Genomic DNA, 19,032 nt, shown 5'->3' with positions numbered 1-19,032 from the left:
CACCATGGAGATGTCTGCTGTTCAGGGGACATGGTGGCACCGTGTCTCCGGTGGAATGAGGAAAGCAGAGGTGAGCTAGGCCTGAAATCCGTGGCCAGGAGGTGACATTGAGACTGGAGGAGACAATACAGGTTGTTGGGACTCATTGGCAAAGTGCTTGTCCTTCTGAGTTACCAAACATCTTGGGTCCCAAACATCTTTAAAAAAAATGTCCAGCCTCCTGTGGCTGAGATGGTCCACTTCCTTAGTGTGTGAGAGAAGATGCCTGGCCAGGGTCACCTCACCTCAAAGCCCCAAGCACTGCCCCTGAGCCCACAGCACCCTCAGGGAAGGTCACAGGCCCTAAGCTGTCTATAATGACCACCCTCTCCAGACACCTACACAGGGCCCATGTCTCACTTACACCAGAAGGTTCTGGCAAAGCCCAGTGGGTACTGCAGGTGGGGGATGCTGTGGGAAGGGTTTCACCCCACCCTGTGGCAGCTGATAACCATGGTAACTGTAGAGAGCTTCTGGGGTGTCCCAGCCACCTGCTGGATTGTATGGGTGCCCAGCCCAGGTCTGGCCAGGCCCCAGGGTACACCATGTGGAGCAGTGGGAGGTAGGGGGAGCCCTAAGCCAGGGGACCCTCCTCGCAGCTCTTGGCAGGGACAGGAGAGCACCTGTCCCCCGATTCAGTGGTTCCAGCTCTTTGTTCCATGTTAGAGCTAAGGTCCTGGACTCCTGTGACCAGTGGCCTGCGGCTCCCTCCAGATTCTTCACCTCCACGATGCCTGTAAGTTAGCCTCTTCCTTTTAAGGAGAGGAAAACGGAGGCTGAAGCAGAATCCTATGTATTGATAGAGCTGGGGTCGCCAGGCTCCTGACCCAGCACCCTGTGTGGAGCTGGCATGGGGCAAGAGGCAGACATGGGTGGGTGATCCTCTTCCACTACTCCTGGACAGAAGTCAGACCTGTGCTAGACCCTCCCCAGAAGCCTATTCTGCGCAGCAGATAAGTCCGTGCCTCCCTTCCAGGCTCCATTCTCTAGGGAGCCGTTCATGCATGATAGTGAGTGTCATTGGCACAAGAGGCAGCCTGCTATGCAGCAGGCACCACGTCCCTGTGGCCAGGTACACACTAACCAGACCCAGCAGGCACCACATCCCAGTGGCCAAGCACTAACCAGACCCAGGCTGATTTCACAGACTTTAAAAAGCCCAGATTCCCTGAGCGTCTTCCAGTCCTCCTCTGACCCAAGTGTTGCTGCCCCTGGTTATGGACAGAGCTGAGCTTGGGGACAGGTCACAGCCCTGTGGTGGCTCTCTGTCTTGTCTCCTCTACCCTGAGGAGATGACTTGTAATGTATCTGTCCCCTGAAGAAGCCTCAGGACAAAAACCTCCACCTTGGTGATCCTCCAGGATCTCATCCTCCCCAGGCTAGCCCTGGCAGGCAGAAAGAGACCTTCACAGCTATCGAGGGCCAGAGACTTGGATGATACTAACCATTGTGTTGAAGAACTTTTCCCAAGGTTTCTTCCCACTCCCCAGGGCACAGTCTTGCCTAGAGCACTCTGAGCCACAGGAGGCACCAAGGTGTGGCTAGAGATGACAGGAGACAGGGACACATCCCTGAGACAAGGAGGCTTCAGACACAGTGCCTGCACACAGAAGTTGTCCTGAAGCTGGCATCTCAGTCCGATGGTGTCAGTGTGGTTGGGTTGACCCTGCAGTGTCCACATTATTCTGCCAAAGCAGGACAGGGCTCATATTTTTATAGTAGAGACATTTAACTGTGCAGCTCTGAGTCTCACTCTGCAGAAGCTATCCCAGGGCATCCAGACCAAGTGTTCCCAGGAGACAGGCAGAGGAGGCCAAGTAGCTCCCAGCAAGCCTGGGTCGAGAGGGGTGGACAGCTGAACATTTGCCCTCACTGGAGGAAGAGCCCCAGCTGACCCTGAGAGCTAAGGACAATGACTGTGCCAATTACTGCCATCCGTATTGTGGTCACTCATTTAGATTGGCAGCTGGCCTTCGCTCTGGGTTAGCTCTTGAGAGGTTTAACGGCTCAATACCTTACATGTACTTACTGTTAACCCTCTGGCTACCCCCACTATTCAGCCCCCGGTGGGATTGTCTTCACATCACAGATGAGAACTGGTCCTAGACCTAGGCCTTGCCTGAGTCACACAGTTAGCAAAGGACAGAGTTCTTTGGTGGCGGACTCCTCCAAGCCTACCAAGGGTGACCATTCCAACCTATGGTCCATATGCAGCCCCGTACAGCTGTGACTGCATCGCAACATAGAACCATAAATTTACTTAAAACATCACTAGGAGATTATTGTTTTGCATTTTTTATAATTCTATTGGGGGTTCTGAGGCATGAACTTTATATATGACAAAACCATGTCCCAGTATCATGTAAAATAAACGTCTGTATGCTCTTGTGACCACAGACTAGGTTGGACACCCATGAGATAGACGCCTCAAGGGCTACCCCGCAGCCAGGCAGGTGCTCACTCACTCATGACCTCGTTCTTGGGCCAGTGGCACCACAATGCTTAGAAGCAGTGACGTGACATGGAGGCCCCCAGCTGGCTGCCCGTGCTTGCTCATATCTTCCAGGCAAGAGGTTTCTGTGGGGTTCCCCAGCCTGCCTGAGGGGATCTTTCTTTCTCTCCTTCACACGTGGTCACTGGTCATCCTCACCTATCTGCTTGCACCCCCTGCAAACACCTAGGTACCCCTGTGCCTTCACCCTACACCGTAACACAAATGGTCCCAAACAAGGGACCGGTCTTGAGTGGCCACGTCCCTCCCTTCTGCTTTTCTAAAAGTCACTAGACATTCTCTCTCTCTCTCTCTCTCTCTCTCTCTCTCTCTCTCTCTCTCTCTCTCTCTCTGAGAAAATGTCTCTCACTTTGTAGCTGTGACTAGCCTGGAAATCACTATGTAGAACAGGCTGGGCTTGAACTCACAGAGATCTACCTGCCCCTGCCTCCTTAATACTGAGATTAAAGTGTGCACCACTGTGCCTGACTTAGACATGACGCCCTTCATCTTTGTTCTCCTAAATGAGGCTGTGGCGAACATTCATGGACAATGCACTGTTTCCCTTTGGCTGGACAGGATAAGGTCACATAGGCAGGGTTCGGGGATCTAGGCTTCAGACATGTGTTGCCCAATAACTTTCCCAAATATGCCCTGTGTCCACGCAAGAACTTCACCACAGTGTTCCCTGTTAATTATGTGCTGTTGAAGACAGCACCCCACGGTTCTCTTTCTCGTCTACTTTTACTCATCGGGGCTTTAATGGACGGGGTGGAGTGCAGCTGGCGTTCAGATTGCTGGTGGAGGCTACATGTGCAAGGAATTAATCTTTCATGCTTCGGTCACGTGGTGGTGCTGAGAGGGTAATCCTCTTTGAAACCGTTTGTTATTTATTCGTACTGTCCCCTGAGAGCAGGGATGAGCCTGGCGTGCCGGGCTGGCACACGGGAATACCTGGAGAGCAGAACCCTCCAGCAAACCTCCCTCTCCCACCGAGTGGGCAGCAGTGGGAAGCTGGGGCCGTATCGCTCCAGACCCCAGTGTGGTCTTCTCCCAGAGAAGGCTCTTTCTTGGCCTCCTTACGACCTATTATGGGTGGAAGGGCTTAAAAGTCAGGGTGTTCCTGCTCCCCATCCACACTTCTGTTTCAGCTGTTCTGGTTACCCCAGCCTAAAAATATTAAAAGGAAAATATTAGAAATAAACAATTAGTAACTCTTAAGTAACATTTTAGGGTATATTTTTAATTGTTATTTTATTATTGCTAATCTGTTAGTGTGCCTAATTTTTCAATTACGTTTTACTGTGATCAGAGTTGTTTGGAGGAAAAATCTTGGTACGACTTGAGATTTCAGACATGGGGGCATTTGGAGCCCTGTGGATGAGGAGAGCTAGACATATTCATTTCCTAGTGCCATAATCAACGTAGCCCAAAATAGCTGTATTTCTTCTCTCATCATTCAGGAGGGCTGAAATCCAAAGTCTGCGTGTGGGCAGAACTGTGCCCTTTGGCAGTCTGGGGACAGGGGATCTTCTTCTGGGTCTCCTTCCTGGTGCTGGTGGCTGCTGCAGCCTGTGGTGTTCCTTAGCTTGTGGACACACAGCCTCAGCTTCCTCCGTCACATGCATCTGGCGTCTATCACCTCTTCTTGTAAGGACATTGTCCCTTCAGGTAGGGCCACACTGGTGCAGGGTGAACTCCTCTCGGGGTCTTTATCTTAAAGATTCCACAAACCTTGCACCAGGAGAAGGGACTTAGATGTGATCTTGGGGTGATGACACCCACTGCAGCAGGTTCCCACGACTGATCCACCACAGTGCCCACCCCCTCAAACACACACCTTAGTGTTCCATCTGGAACCTTCCGTGGCTTAATTCCTAGTCTGGAGATCATTTTCCCTCCAGCAGGAATTGTAAATCAAGTGTTGCAGGCTGAGAAGTGAGGTGGAGTGATAGAATATGGGAATCGAGTGACGTTATGTGGGATCTTGTCTCAGGAAAAAAAGAACCAGCCCTGGGGCCCATGCCAGGGCTGAGTGCCCACCCCATGACTAAGAGTGGGACTCATCATAGGGTCTCATCTGCCTGTTCCAGCTGGTAGGTTTGGGAGGTACAACCCCTCCTGATTCCGGAAGCTCAGCATCCCAGGTTGGGGCAGGCCTGGCCATCAGTGAAGAGGTAGTCCCAGCACAGGTGACAAGCCACAGCATCCCATGGGAGCAGATGGGAGCACTAAGGTATAAACTTCCCATTTAGGAAGCCAGGCTGGCTCCCTCCTGGGAGGCCAAATTCATGCTGTGGACTTGAGGGAAGACCCAGGGATGAGTGTCTTAGAGGCTGGGAAATGGAGCCACATCCGGTGCCAGAGGCGGATCACTAGCCACAATACCTGGCCAGTGTCCGGTTCTGCTCTGCCAGTGGAAACAGGGTCAGTGCGCTAGATTCTTTGGGATGGAGCCTGAGGGCCACCTCCCAAGCACTGACAGAGCTGCTGAGACATGGATGACAGCAGGCTCTGGGGATCAGCCCAGAGCACTTAGCCTTCTTCCAGGCCAGGCACCTGGCTGGACACAGTGGCCAGAGTGCCACTGCCCAGGGATGCTCAGAGACAGGTGGCTGTCATCCAGCAGCTACTGCAGAAATTAGCATCATTCATGAGAGACAACAGCACTAGCCGTTCCCCAAGCAAGCGTCTGTCCAGCCACTGTGAGTGCTGAGGCCCAGAGGAATAGGTTTATCCAGAGCTCCAGAGAGCAAGGGACCCCAGCCACACCTGGGGCCAGGGATGCTTGGTTGCTTGGTAACACCCCCGCTGAAGTTTCTATGTTAGAAATGCCCAGACTTTTCCCTCCCTCACCAAGGGGTACGCACAGTTAAAACCCACCCTCCAGCCAGACAGCAGCTTGTTCCGTCTGTCCATCCCTGCATGGGGCTGGGTGCTGAGCGGTCCTTGCCCCCTCCCGCGCCTTGCTGAGTCAGGCACTGGAACACAGTCTCCTAGGGACGACGGATTCTGTTTCCTCCCCACCCCCCACTAGGCTTCTCCTGCTTTGGCTCACTTAAAATCTCAATCTGGCCATGAGAGGAGACTCAGCATTTTCTTTCTCCCTTTACGGAAGATGCTCCTGCAAGGAGCAGGAGAAACTTCCAGTCTCTGCAGACATGTGTCTCTCTCTGCTGCTCTCTACCCCTGTGTGGGAGGGTGGTCCTCCTGCCCCTCACCCACCCCACCCTCAGCCCAGCTTCCTGATCTCCCACTAGATGTAGAAGTTCCAGCTCTGAAATTGCAGGCCAGGTAGACACAAGCACAAGCCGACCCAGAAGGGGCTGGGCTACTGACGCAGTGGCCAGCATGCAAAAGCACTGAGGTAGATGGGTGCTGCCCGGGATCCTCACAGGTTTACATGGCTGCCTCCAGGGAGCAGGCAAATGTAGAGGCCAGGAGGCACTGCCTCTCTATTCTGGAGCCTGGGCCATTGGGCCCCAAAGATTAGTGGGAAAGACTTAGGTTTTATAAGAAAGACAGCAAGCGAAGTCCATGTCCAGCGATGTGTGATGGCCAGCCTGCTCCCCAGGGGTATATTCCCTAAAGAACAAGACAGCAAAAGGACAAAGGAGTGCCCTTCGAGGGTGCAGGAGAGAGGCTACAGGAGCAGCGTTGGCCAGAGGACCTCGTCACAGCTGCCACTACAGATCTGCCGCCTGGCAGATGTCTCCCAACTTGATTGTGCTTTGGGTCCCCCAAGAGGTTCAGGGCAATCCTGTCCTCCTCTTTCTGAGAATAGTTGCAATAAGCTGTAAGGCAAGAAACCAGGTGTGCCCACAAGTAAGAAGACAACGGCACCTGGGTACAGGCCACCCCTGGGAAGCAGAAATGGTCCATCTCTTTCCCAGAGCTGAAGGCCACACTGTCTGCATCCATGTTTGAAATGAGCCCTGGATGGACATCTGCGCCTTGGAAATAAGACTGTAGGTCACTCAGATGACATTGTGAGGCTGGCCACTAATCCTCTGGGTCTGGGGGAGGAATCCTGGGCCATTTGTCTTTTCAGAGCAGCGGGAGGCTGGCCGGAGGATAGGACAGCTGTGAGGGTCAGTCCCTCCCACAGGCAGGAAGTTCAATGACAACTCCATGGCCTGAGGTGGAGCATCCAACCTGCACACTGTGGGGCTCTCCTTGGCATCACTTTGGGCAGATGAGAGAGGGAGATGGCAGGCAGTCTGGCTAGTGGGCAGAATGGGCTGTCTGCGTGTGTGTGCATGAAGTCAGGAGAGAGGCCCCCAGCCCTGGTCCCCCTAACAGCTTCCCACCAGGCTTAGCTCTGTGCAGTGTCTTGCCGGGGTTCCCCCTCAGTGCTCTTGGTCAACTCCCTGTAACGGAAGGAAGGCTGACACACTTTCGTAGAAGGGGTTATAAATTTAGTTTTAAAGAAAAAGGTACTGCAAGATGACCTGGAATTCACTTTGTGCCCTGGGGTTCCACTCTGGCGAGTACATGCCTTCTCCTGGGAATTCTGAGAATGAGGTCATGAGGCCCGTGGTCACCAGGGAGCATTTCCTGGCCCTCGGTGTACCTCCCTCCCTCTGGCCGTGGCAAGTGGTTCTCTCGCTTAGGTCTCTAATCTGATGATTCAGGGTGTGTGTGCATATCACCAGTCCCGCTCCTTAGTTTTCATATTCCCTTTATTCAAAGTTACTTTAATTGTTTGTGCGTTTGTTTTGAGACAGGATCTCACTATGTAGCCTTGGCTGACCTAGAATTCTCTGTGTAGACCAGGCTGAACTTGAACTCACAGAGATCATCTACCTCTGTCTCCAAAGTACTGGGATTAAAGGCAAGTACCACCATGCACAACTAGTTAAAGTTAGTTTTTTTGTTTTGTTTTGTTTTGTTTTGTTTTGTTTTTCCGAGACAGGGTTTCTCTGTGTAGCTTTGCGCCTTTCCCGGGACTCACTTGGTAGCCCAGGCTGGCCTCGAACTCACAGAGATCCGCCTGCCTCTGCCTCCTGAGTGCTGGGATTAAAGGCGTGCGCCACCACCGCCCGGCTTAAAGTTAGTTTTTATTAACTATTCTGAAACAAAACTTGCTGTCCCTATACCAAATCCAGTATTTCTTGCCTTCCTTAAGATCTAAACTGAGAAAAGTAAATACGAATTTCAGACTTTCTCCAGTGAGGTGAGACCAGGAGTACATGGGGCCTGGTCTGACAGTCCAGCCTTGTGGGTCCTGGGGACCCCAGGACAAGCACTCAGCTCTTTTGTGGGAATTCTGCCCCTGCCACCTCCAGTCATCCAGGTCCCCTTAGTTCGCGGGTGGAATGTTGATTGAAAGTCATCATGGTGTCAAGGGCAAGCTAACGAGGAGAGAACAAAGAGATGGTGACGCCCAGGTTGGACAGTCAGTCCCCTGTAGCTCTCATTGGCTGAGTAAAGAGTGGCTGAGGCAGCATCAGTGTCCCCAGGAACTGGGCTAGCATTTCAGTGTCAAAGACTTAATAAACTAGAAAGCCATAGAGTGTGTTCTTTAGAAAGCACCGCTGAGGTCTGCTGCAGAATGTCATGAATAGTTTTGGCTTTGTCATGGGAACGGCTGCCCCAGCCCTTGATCATACAGGATGTCTTTCAGAAGTAGAAAGAGCATCAGCAATGGAAGGCGCAACTGCCTCCATGCCGCTGCTCACCCAAGAGAAACCACTGCGAACAGTGAGGATAGCCCATCCAGACCTGGGGTGTAGGTCTCTGTAACGAAGCCTGTGAATAGCAGAGTTCCTGGTTCATGGAGAGGCCTGGCGTCCCTTCCAGCAGCAGAAGCAAGGATAGGGGATGCAGACACAACAACCAAGGAGAGAAGTACACAGGCATGCCGGAGGCAGACACATAAGAAAAGAGCAGACAAGTGTGCAGAAGGGGCATGAGAACTGGAAATGTAGATGGCGTTTGAATGGTAAGCTAGGAATCGGGTTTGAGACAGGAGGTGCTAGGCAACCACTGAAGGTATTGGAGCAAGTGATTCTCAACTGTGAATCCCGACCCCTTTGGGGATCAAATGACCCTTGCACAGAGGTCACCAAAGACCATCAGAAAACACAGATATTTACATTACGATTCATAACAGCGGCAAAACTCCAGTCACGAAGTAGTAATGAAAGTAAGCTTATAGTCGGGGTCACCACAACATGAGGAACTGTATTAAAGGGCTCGGCGTCAGGAAGGCTGAGAACCCCTGTGTTAGAGTAAGACGGAGGGTGTTAGACTAAAGTATAACGAGAGAGATCTGGTGCTGAGAAAAAGACAGTGGTCTCTAATGACAAATGGAAACCATAGTCCGAACAAGAGCTCCCAAAGCAAGTGGTAGAGGTGGTGCTGACAGGAATGTTGCAGGGATACCCCTGTGGAACAAGCCAACGGCTGGAACGTAGACTAGAGGGGTGGGCAACAGGTACGACCATAGGCCCTTAGCTCTGAAGGCAAGAACTGAAGCTAGAGCAGTGGAATTGTCCTGGGGACCACTGGGGAGGGGGAGTCCAAGAGCAGACCACTAAACAGAAGTACTGGGGAGAGAGGAAGGGGACTTGGGGTGGTCGAGGTAGAAATGGCAAAAATAGAGTGGTGATGGTAAACAAAGATGATGGAGGTCAGGGTGGAGACATTAGAGGTCGGAATGGTGGTGGTGGTGGTGGTGGTGGTGGTGGTGGTGGTGGTGGTGGTGGTGGAGGAAGAGATAGGAAGGGTATGGTGGAGGTGGAAACGGTCATGTTGAGGTGGAGATATTGGTAGTAGAGGAAGTGGTGGTGGAGATAGTTGTGCTGGAAATGGAAGGAGTGAAGGTAGTGAGAGTCTTAGAGATAGTCATGACGGTGGAGATGGTCATGGTAATGGCGGTGGTGGTGTTTAATGTGGCAGTGGTAGAGGTGATGCTAGAGATGGTCATATGGAAGTGGTGAAAGTGGAGGTAGTCATGGAGATGCTGGTGGGGTAGAAATAGTGGAGATAGTCATGGTAGAGATGGTGATGGATATGGTGATTGTAGGGTGTGAAAATGGTGGTGGTGGTAGAGGTGGTGGAGGTGGTATGGTTTAGGTGATAGAAATGGAAGTAGTGCTAATACAAAGTCATGGTGGAGGTGGTAGAGATATAGAGATGGTCATGATAGAGGCAGTAGAAGTGGAAGTGATGATGGCAATGGAGATGATGGCAGTGGAGATGGTTGTGGGTAAAGGTAGTAGTGATGGCGTTAGTGGTGATAAGGTGGTGGAGATGGTCATGGTGGTTGTGGAGATTGGTGGGAGTAGAAATGGTGGAGGTGGTCATGATAGAGATGGTGAAGGACATAGTGATAATAGAGGTGGTGAAGATAGTCATGGTGGAGGTGGAAGAGGTGGAGACAGTGATGGTGTTGGAGATGGACATGGTAGAGACGATAGTGGTGGGTGTAATAGGAGTAGTGGAGAGGGTCATGGTGGAGGTGGAGATGGTGCTGGTTTTGAGGTAGTGGAGAGGGTCATGGTGGAGGTGGAGATGGTTGTGGAAGTAGTGACGAGTTAGTGAAGACTCAGTAGAGATGGTGGAGGTGGAAATAGAAGTATCAGAGATGGTCATAGAGTGGAGATAGTAGAGGTGGTGGAGATGGTCATGGAAGTAGTGGTGGAGGGGTGTGTGTGTGTGTGTGTGTGTGTGTGTGTGTGTGTGTGTGTGTGTGTGTGTTTTCACATGTGGGGGTTGTCACTAGAATCCTAGTGCCCCGTGCATGTTTCAGGAGTCAGCATCATCTATGGTGGGGACCATAGACCCAGTTGAGCCAGAAACTGAAAGCCTGGGGCCTGTGCAGCTGCCCTCCGCTGAGAAACTTCTCAGAGGAGACAGAAGACACTGCTGGATGCCCTGTCTCTCCAGGAGGAGCAGCTGAACATGACCTCCCACTGCTCTGCTTCCTACACTCTGCTTGGCTTGGGCCCCATGCTGACATCTGTGTTATCTGTAAGCAAAGAGCTGCTTGTCCATAACAAGGTGGCACACTGCGTACATTGGGCAGTGGTATGCAGGACACTGACCAAGGTTCAGGCCCTGTCCTGAGTCTGAAGGACTTAGCAGGAAATGAGGCATGCCCTGTGGTCATACTCTAGGTTTCCCAGTCTCGGGGTGAACGCTCAAGTGAACAGTGTTCATAGACTGAGATGCATGCTTGACAGAAAACATGTGAAACGGCATGACAGACAGAGCCCTCTGGACAGACAGAGCACTCTGGACCGGTGTCAGTTGATGAGAGACCTCAAGGAAGAACAGCCAAAGGGAACCACACAAAGGCCCTGTGGCATAAGAGAGGAAAGTACCATGCCTCGGAACACTAGCACACTCCTTCCCAGATGTTCAAGGAGCACTCAGGCTGGACACAGCCACCAGCATCTTGGGGACACCTTATCTCCAAAGCCCCAGGACTCACCATGCTCTCTTCTCTCACACACCACACTGACCCCTCAGCTAACTCTGCGGGCGCCAGCACCCCAAGTTCACCAGCATGTGGTCATCTCCATCTCTGCACCCGATGCAAGCTCCCCACTCATACCTAGATTGCCCCAGTCTCGTGACAAATGGCTGACTTCCTAGAAGGACTCGGGCTCCTTGTGATCAGGATGCTCTGCTGGGGATGGCCCAGGACTCTGATTTTGAGGATAGACTTCCAGATCTGCTATTCACCCAGCGGCAGGGACAGGCCAGCTTTGCCTCTTGACACCTCAGTTTCCTGAGTTGTCATCATGGCTAACGATGGTGACAACCTGAGAGCAAGAGTACTATAAACCCCTCACCCAGGCCTCACCAGGCCCCTCCCAAGTCACCAGCTGCTCTGCCACCCATCCCTACAGGGATCTAGTCCAGGGCTGAGGTTTGGAAGCTACCTTTCCTCCCTTCCGCTGTGGTACTCAGAGGACATCTCCTGCATGTCCCTGGACCCCAGCCACTCACAGTACGTTCTCAGTGCAGGGCCTTGGTCCACAAGACCCAGCCTTTCCTCCTCAGGACTAAACTACCTCAGCACTCAAAATTGTGAGGTCACCTAAAACCGAGGGCTGAAGCAGGAGGCCCCCTCCTTGGCCGGCACCATCAGGGTGCGTGGCTCATCTCTGCTAATCACGAGGTGACACAATCAGGGTTTAAAAATACTGCATGCATTTAACTCAGTGCAAGAGAAAGAGAACACACAGTCTGTGTGAGCAACTCAAATCAAAAATAAATGAGGCAAAGAGTCTCCAAAAATAGTGCAGCATCAAAGTCGTCGCACGGCCAGCTGTCCTCAGCTCGGAGCCTCTGCCGATGAGCAGTGTCGCAGAGGGAAGCTGGGAAGATGGCTCCACGGCGTTCACTCCTCCGGAGGAGACTAGGCAGGGCCGCAGTCCTTTTGTTAGACTAGAATTGATAGCAAAGTGAAAACAGCATGGAGACGGGCACCCTCATGCTGTCCTCATCCCATGACCCAGCTGAGCCCAGAGACGTAGACAGCAGCGCACGGGGTTATCTGGCCAGGACCCTTCCTCTTTGACCTTGAGGGGTTCCCTTTCCAGACTCAGAGTGTCTCCCATAGAAGAACTGGGCAGCCCCCAGCTACACAGTGGTCAGAGCGGCGTGCACACTGAACATAACTGGGGTCTACACATCTGCCTTAATTTCATCATAGTGGGTGTTACCTAGTGTCTGGAGGGATTGTTGGGTTGGATTTTGTTCTCTGTGTTTTTAAGACAGAGTTTCACTATGTAGCCCTAGCTGGCCTCAAACTCACTATGTAGACTAGGCTGGCCTTGAACTCACAGAGCTCTACCTGTCTCTGTGTTCTGAGTGCTGGGATTAAAGCTGTACCACCACACCCAGCCTGGGAGATAAAGACAGGCAGACATTGCAGTCAGCAGATTACAGCCCAATCTAGCCCACCACTTGTTTTTGTAAATAAAGTTTTATTGGTGCATAGCCACATCTTTTCCTTTACCTACAGTCTCTGGTTGCTTTTGTGCCCCAGAAACTGACAAGCAGCATGTCCTTAAATTGTTGGAGTTCTGCCCTGTACTGCAGGGGTTTCCACTCTTCTTGCCAGAGATGGGAATCTAATTCATTGGGGGGAGGGGGATACAAGTACACACGTGTGATTGTGCATGTAGAGACCAGAAGCCAGTATCAAGTGTATTCCTTAATTTCAAATATATATTTGAAACAGTTTCTTACTGAACATGGAACCATACCCAAATTTTATGTGGATGCTGGGGATCCAAATTCAAGTCCTCATGCTTTTGTGGCAAGCAGTTTACTGAGCCACCCTCTCCAGCCCCAGAGATGCTTTGCTCATATGCTCAGGACCCTAGGGAAGGTCCCATGTGCCAATGAGGACGAAGGTTGTGTTTGTTGGTGTTGAGTGTGGTGTTTATTATGCCATGGTGTTTATTATGTGATGTTTGTTATGTTGTTTGAATCTAGATGGTCTTATAATAAAAAACCCAGAGCCAGATATCAGTAAAAGCTGAAAGATCAGAAAAGCAGAGCAGCTAGCGACTAGTTCTTTCCTCTACGACATCCTCAGCCTAAAGAGAGTGAGTTCCTGTTTCCTCACAACTTATATACCTTTCTCTGCCCAGACATCATTTCCTGGGATTAAAGGTGTGTGTGCTTCCCAGTACTGGAATTAAAGGTGTGTGCCATCACTGCCTGGCTCTGTTTCCAGTACGGCCTTGAACTCACAAAGATCCAGACAGATCTCTGTTCTTGAGTAATAGGATTAAAGGTGTGTGCCACCACTGCCTGACCTCTGTGTCTAATTTAGTGGCTTGCTCTGTCCTCTGATCCTCAGGCAAGCTTTATTGGGGTACACAATATATTAGCACAGTGTTAGTTCTGGGCTTTAGAGGCGTCTGCAGTAATTAGGTTTCTCTGATGCAAAGAGCATCTTTGTGCGGGACAGTCACATGATCAGCTTCAGCTATCATCATACTGAGAAACATGTACTCTGACGCCAGCACTCATCTGTCACCTATGCACAGCTTCGACTGCTGGAACGAAGAGGACCTCCCACTGATGCCCAGGATCCCAGCAGAGTCCCCTAGATCCTCATACCCACCTCCCCACTCGGTTCTTCTAACAGCTGAGAGTGAAGAGTAGGTTGGATGGTACAGAATGAGGCTGAATGGGCCTGGAAGGAACCTCACTTCTGGGGACCCTTTCCCTGCAATGTGCTGATATCCTGTCAACTGGTAGATTCTTTGCATTGCGATAGAAATGTCAAACCTTGGACAATGGCAATATTCCCATTGTCCTCTTGGGCGACAGGGCCATGAAGAAAGAGGATCCTTCCAAGCCACCATAGCAGAAGCCAGCCCAGAATCACATGGACCTTCTGTGGATTCCTTCACTCCAGAGTGTGGTTTTGGGTGGGGACAGGCTACATGCCGCCTGTCACGCCACCGCCAAAAAGGGTTCGCTTTCAGTACCGGATATTAAAGTGGATTAGCAAATCAAATCCCCCAGGAGAAGAGGAAGACACAGCGGAGCACCCAGAATGGCCGGAGAGCCGGCAGACACTGAAGACTCAGCCGAGTGCACAGGAGCAAGAGAACCCAGTGACCAAGAGTGCCTGGAGACAGGGCAGAGACGCACCTGTGTGCCATCTGCCCTCAGTGACCACAGACAGGTCCAGGTGTTAGATCCCAGAAACCAGGACGGTATGTGGGGCCAGAGGCCTGAGATAATGAGGGATGGAGATGTGTGAAGCAGGTCAGGAGCATGGTGTCTGCAGGGGAGGCCCAGCCCTTCGTGTGTGTGTCTGTCTGTCTGTCTGTCCCTTGGTCTGTCTCTCTTTGTGTCTGTCTCTTGTCTCCCTGTCTGCCTCTCTGCCTCTACTTCTCTTTCAATCTGTCTGTCTGTCTGTCTGTCTGTCTCTCTCTCTCTCTCTCTCTCTCTGTGTGGGGGGGGGATGAATATATATGTGAGGGTATGCATGCATTGCAGGCATGTGATATGACACACGCCTCTTACCTGGGCACTGGGGGCCCAAATTCAGGTCTTCATGCTTACGCAGCAAACTTTTTATTGACTGAGCTATGTCCTAGTCCCTGCCTTTCTAGAAAGCTGTGTTCTAACCTCTGGACCAGAGATCTGCAGATTGTTTTCTGTAACTAGCAGATTGTAAAACTCCTTAGACTTGCCGGCAGCGTGGTCTCCAGGGCGGCAGATTTTCAACTTAACAGGGCATGCTGTGGACAGAGTGTTAGGTATACCAGACGGGCTGATGGTAGGGTTTTCGAGATGTGGTTCATCGGTTCAAGATCGTCAGATCGCTCTGCCATTGTGTAAAAGTCGTCGACAACAGAAACAGGTGCACAGGCTGAATGTTTTTGTCCCCTCTAAGCCATGCATTGATGCTCTACCTCCAATGTTAAGGAGCAAGGTCTTGGGGGAGACCAGAATAAACAGGGCCCTGGGAAATTGAGCCCCTTGAGGAAGTCCCTGTCTTTACAAGAAGAGGCCTCCACAGCTTGCCCTGCCTCATGATGACCCAGCACAAAGGAGGTCAGGAAACTGTCTCTGAGCCGAGAAGAGTCCTCGCTGGAGGCCTGAGTCTGCCAGCACCTTGATCTTGGCCTTGTAGCCTCCAGACCTATGAGAAGGAAATGGCGTTGTATAAGACTCGTCCCTGGTATTTTGTTATAACAGACCAAGCTGAGACAAGCGAGTGTGGCTGTTACCAAAATTTCACTTACAGACACACATTTGAATTTTATATAATTCTGTGAGTCATGGAAGATGCCCTCTCTCTAGATTTTCTACCAGCCATTTAGAAATGTCAAAGTCAGGTGCCTGTTTTGTTCTGGCCCTCGGTCAGCAGCAGTTTGCCAACCCCACCCAGGAACGAAGACACAGGCCACCTCCTTTCACTGGCCAGATACGTAGTACTACCCTGCGCTCTGGGTGTTGATGTTCCAAAACACAACCAAATGTTGGTGGGGCAAGTGCCGGGTTCACCAGCTGGACGCCTGCTCCGCATTCAGCAGCAAGTACGCCTGGGTGCCTGGCCTGCCTTTCAGGTTTGGGAAAGCTTCAGTGTATCAGCCCCCACAAAGCATGTTACACAGCATCCGTCCAAAAGAAGTGGATTAGCCTATGGCAGACATTTGTGGGGGATCAGAAGCCCACAGCTTACTCTCGAGAACAGGATGGGAAGAGCAATGCCATATGGCCTCAGATGCAGGAAAGAAATGTCACGTAGCAGAGGGACCCAATTTGTCATTTGTCTCCAGGGACACGAGTGGGCCTGACAGGTCTAGGCGTAGAGAAGCCCATTTGAAATGGACACACAGAAGGACCTCTGTCATCTTTTCTGTGGTGCGGTGGAGTAATCTGCATAGGGTCTTGTGGGACAGGAGATGTTGATACTCACCAGTGTGGGGACCGTGCTTAGGAAACTGCATCCCCAGATCTCTGTGCTGGACCCCAGCACCTCAAGCTTGGGGAGTCATGTCACAGGAGCCTGGTTCTCTTGGACATTTTCAGATGTTCACCCTCACTGTGCTGGCCTAGAGGAATGTAAGTTACATCAAATCAGGTTCATCTGCTATTTCTCCTAAAAGAGAGAGAGAGAGAGAGAGAGAGAGAGAGAGAGAGAGAGAGAGAGAGAGAGAGAGAGAGAGAGAAAAGAAGAAGAAGAAGAAGAAAAAGAAAGAAAGAGAAAGAAAGAAAGAAAGAAAGAAAGAAAGAAAGAAAGAAAGAAAGAAAGAAAGAAAGAAAGAAAGAAAGAAAGAAAGAAAGAAAGAAAAAACCAGAGTGAGATGGCTAGTCTTGGTTGTCAACTTGACAAACCTGGGAAGACAAAACCTCACCTAAGGAACTGCCTCCATCATGCTGGCCTGTAGTTAGGTATGTGGGATGTTTCCTTGATCACTAACTGATGTAGGAGTGGCCCCTACAGCAGGTGGTGCCATCCCTAGGCAGGTGGGTCTGGGCTGGATAAGAAAGGTAGCTGAGCAAGCCAGAGGGAGCATGCCGATGAGCAGCGTTCCTCCGTGGTTTCTCTGCCTGAATTCCTCCTTTGACTTCCCTCAGTGATTGGCTGTGGCTAGAGAGTTTTAAGATGAAATATACCCTTTCTGCCCCAAGCTGCTTTTGGTCATGATATTTATCACAGAAACCAAACTAGAACCCAGGAGATCCACTGTGATGATGTCACTTAGCAACAGAGTTTTGGTGATTCCCAGATCAGCAGGGCACTCATGACTTGGGACAATCTACCGTAACATAATGGATTGTAACATATGGACCCTCAGCCTGTGCACGCCACCTCCCAAGCTTGGCCCAGCTGGGATACCCCAACATCATCTCCTGCTGCTGAAAGTTACAGCAGGACCTAGTGTGCAGCCATACCAGGAATGTCCCCTGCCATCAGGAACAGATCTTTCTAGAAGCCACACACCAGGACTCAGCTGCAGGCTGTGTCCCAGGCCTTCCCACCTGGGAGGTAATTTGGGAAGTAAGGTCATCGGCCGGTCCTGTCAGCAGACGGCTGCCGAGTTGCGTGACTTTATCAATGTGGGTTGAGTAGGTGAAGTGTGCTTGTAAAAGACGTGTCACGAAGCTCGTCATGGTAAAGAGCAGCTCAGTGGTGGTCAGCACCTTCATCCTATAGCAAAGCCGCCACCACGGCCCACCTGTGTGCCTCTGCCACTCACCAGCACCCTCCTTACAACTCCACTCCTGTCTAAGTGTGTCCTGTGCATGGACTCACAGTATCTTTCATGGGTGGCTTACAGTCCTCAGGTGGTAAATTTTCTTTCTTTGTCAAGTGCTCTGTTCTTCGGGTAGACCATATTTGACATATCCTATGATCATCCGTCCACCTGACTGAGGCTCTCCTGAACATGGGAGTACAGACACTTCTTTAAGGCACTGGTTTCAGTTCTTTGGGGTTGCCTTCTCCTGGCTGTATAAAGTACCCTGACAAGAGCAACTCAAGGGTCTTCTTTGGGCTCCCAGGTCTAGGGGAATCCAGTCTCTCACGGGAAGATGTCACAGCAGGCAGGAGGGAAAGATAGCCAGAGCAGAAGCTGGCAGGTCACCTTGCATCCTCACTTGGGAAGCAGAGCGTGGACAGGAAGAGGAGCGGAGCTGTAAATCCTTAAGGCCCAACCATGGTGACTCCCTCTAGGAAGGCTCCACCTCCAAAAGCTTCCACAGATTCCCCAACAGCTCTACCAACTGGAGACCAGGAGTTCAAACTCGTACGCCAATGAGGACATTTCTCATCCAAAGGACAAAAGTACCAGACGTGGAATTGCGGGGCCGTGGGCAGTCGCGTTTTATGTTTCTGAGGGACCTCCAGGCTGTGTTCTACAGACTGAATGTCCATTCAGCGGCAGTGGGTGGCCTCCTGTGTCCCGGCATCTCTCTGTTCTCTCTGGTTTCTGGTGGCGGCCATCCTGGTGGAGGTGAGGCAATAACTCCCATGGTTTGATTTGCATTTCCTGGTGTATAGGTGTTATTCAGCGTCTTCCCATGTGGCCATCTGTGCTTAAGAGTTCTAGTCTGGACATTGATCCCTTATCGGTTGTGTCATTAGCAGGTATTTCCTTCTTCTTTGTGGCTGTCTGCGGAGCTGAGCAGCTGGAGAGGCCTGGGTGTCTGTGATATTCGACTTCATCTGTTGCTCCTGAGAGCTGGTCTTAGCCACCATGAATTACATTAGCCCTGGGTAAAGCCCGTGTTTGTAGATCTCTTCCATCCTGGGGACAAGAGGATGGCTGTACCTGTACACACCACAGAGTAAGGGTCACCTGTCCAAAGGCAGAGGCCCACGAGGGGCAGGAAAAGGTGCTGTGTGGACGACAGAGCGTGACATGAGCCCAGTCCCACTTTTCCTTGATTTGCCGAGTGTCCTTGAGTGCTATTTAATGTCTGTGGGCCTTAACAGTCCGTAAAGTCCAGTGAGGGGTGGCCGTCCATGGACTAGACTGGGTTCCGTGTGAGGGCCTCTCTCCCTCCCTCCCTCCCCTTCCTTCCTCTCCCTCACGGTGTCTTACTTTGTTCTCCTTCTTTCTCCCTCTTGTTCGTCTCCCAACAGCTTGGCTTTCTCACAGAACACTCAAAGTGTCTTTCTTTTTTCCCTCATCCTTCTCCCATCCTTCTCTCCGTCTATCTTTTGGGGCGCTCAGTAGTACCCTTCTTCCGTGCAGAGCCTGGCACTCATGGGGAGATGAGAACCACCTCCCTTCTGGGAGCCGTGCATAAGGAGTGGGCTGGGCTGGGGCTGGGGACTCAGTCCTGTGCAGGGGACCGGCACGGTGGGAGGTGGCGTGTTCCAGCCTTTCCTTTCTCTGCCTCCAGTCAAAGAGTCTGGGGTCTCTCCTGGTTTCAGAGAGCCTGATGGAGCTCCCCACAGCAGGAGGCTCCCCCTGTAATCCACCCTTCCCAGGACACTTGTCTGCCCTTCCAGGTCAGTCGGTTCCTTGTAGGACAGGCAGAAACCCTGACCACAGCCC

The 19,032-nt window shown here is 51.5% G+C and overlaps 1 protein-coding gene and 1 long non-coding RNA gene across 8 annotated transcripts in view; one reads left to right on the top strand and one right to left on the bottom strand.

Moving 5' to 3' along the window:
• Kcnab2 (potassium voltage-gated channel subfamily A regulatory beta subunit 2) overlaps nucleotides 1–19,032 on the top strand; it is an 87,671-nt gene that overhangs the window by 8,804 nt on the left and 59,835 nt on the right. The window contains exon 1 of one of the 7 annotated variants that reach the window (XM_076565772.1): nucleotides 16,747–17,015. The exons of 5 other annotated variants lie outside the window; for them this stretch is intronic. The gene's annotated coding sequence lies outside the window, so the exon portion shown is untranslated. Of the gene's footprint in view, nucleotides 1–16,746; nucleotides 17,016–19,032 lie in introns of those variants that run through there. One more of the 7 variants, XM_076565776.1, reaches the window with a different exon arrangement.
• On the bottom strand, nucleotides 11,677–16,702 carry LOC121827450 (uncharacterized). Its single transcript, XR_006069767.2, has 3 exons — nucleotides 16,381–16,702; nucleotides 15,942–16,077; nucleotides 11,677–15,161 (listed from the first exon to the last, which is right to left on the bottom strand). It is a non-coding gene; the product is annotated as an uncharacterized LOC121827450 (long non-coding RNA).

This window comes from Peromyscus maniculatus, chromosome 2 (genome assembly GCF_049852395.1).
Source record: "Peromyscus maniculatus bairdii isolate BWxNUB_F1_BW_parent chromosome 2, HU_Pman_BW_mat_3.1, whole genome shotgun sequence".
Taxonomy (NCBI): domain Eukaryota; kingdom Metazoa; phylum Chordata; class Mammalia; order Rodentia; family Cricetidae; genus Peromyscus; species Peromyscus maniculatus.
The sequence above is the reverse complement of the archived record's forward strand: the minus strand, read 5'-3'. Positions and strand labels throughout refer to the sequence as shown.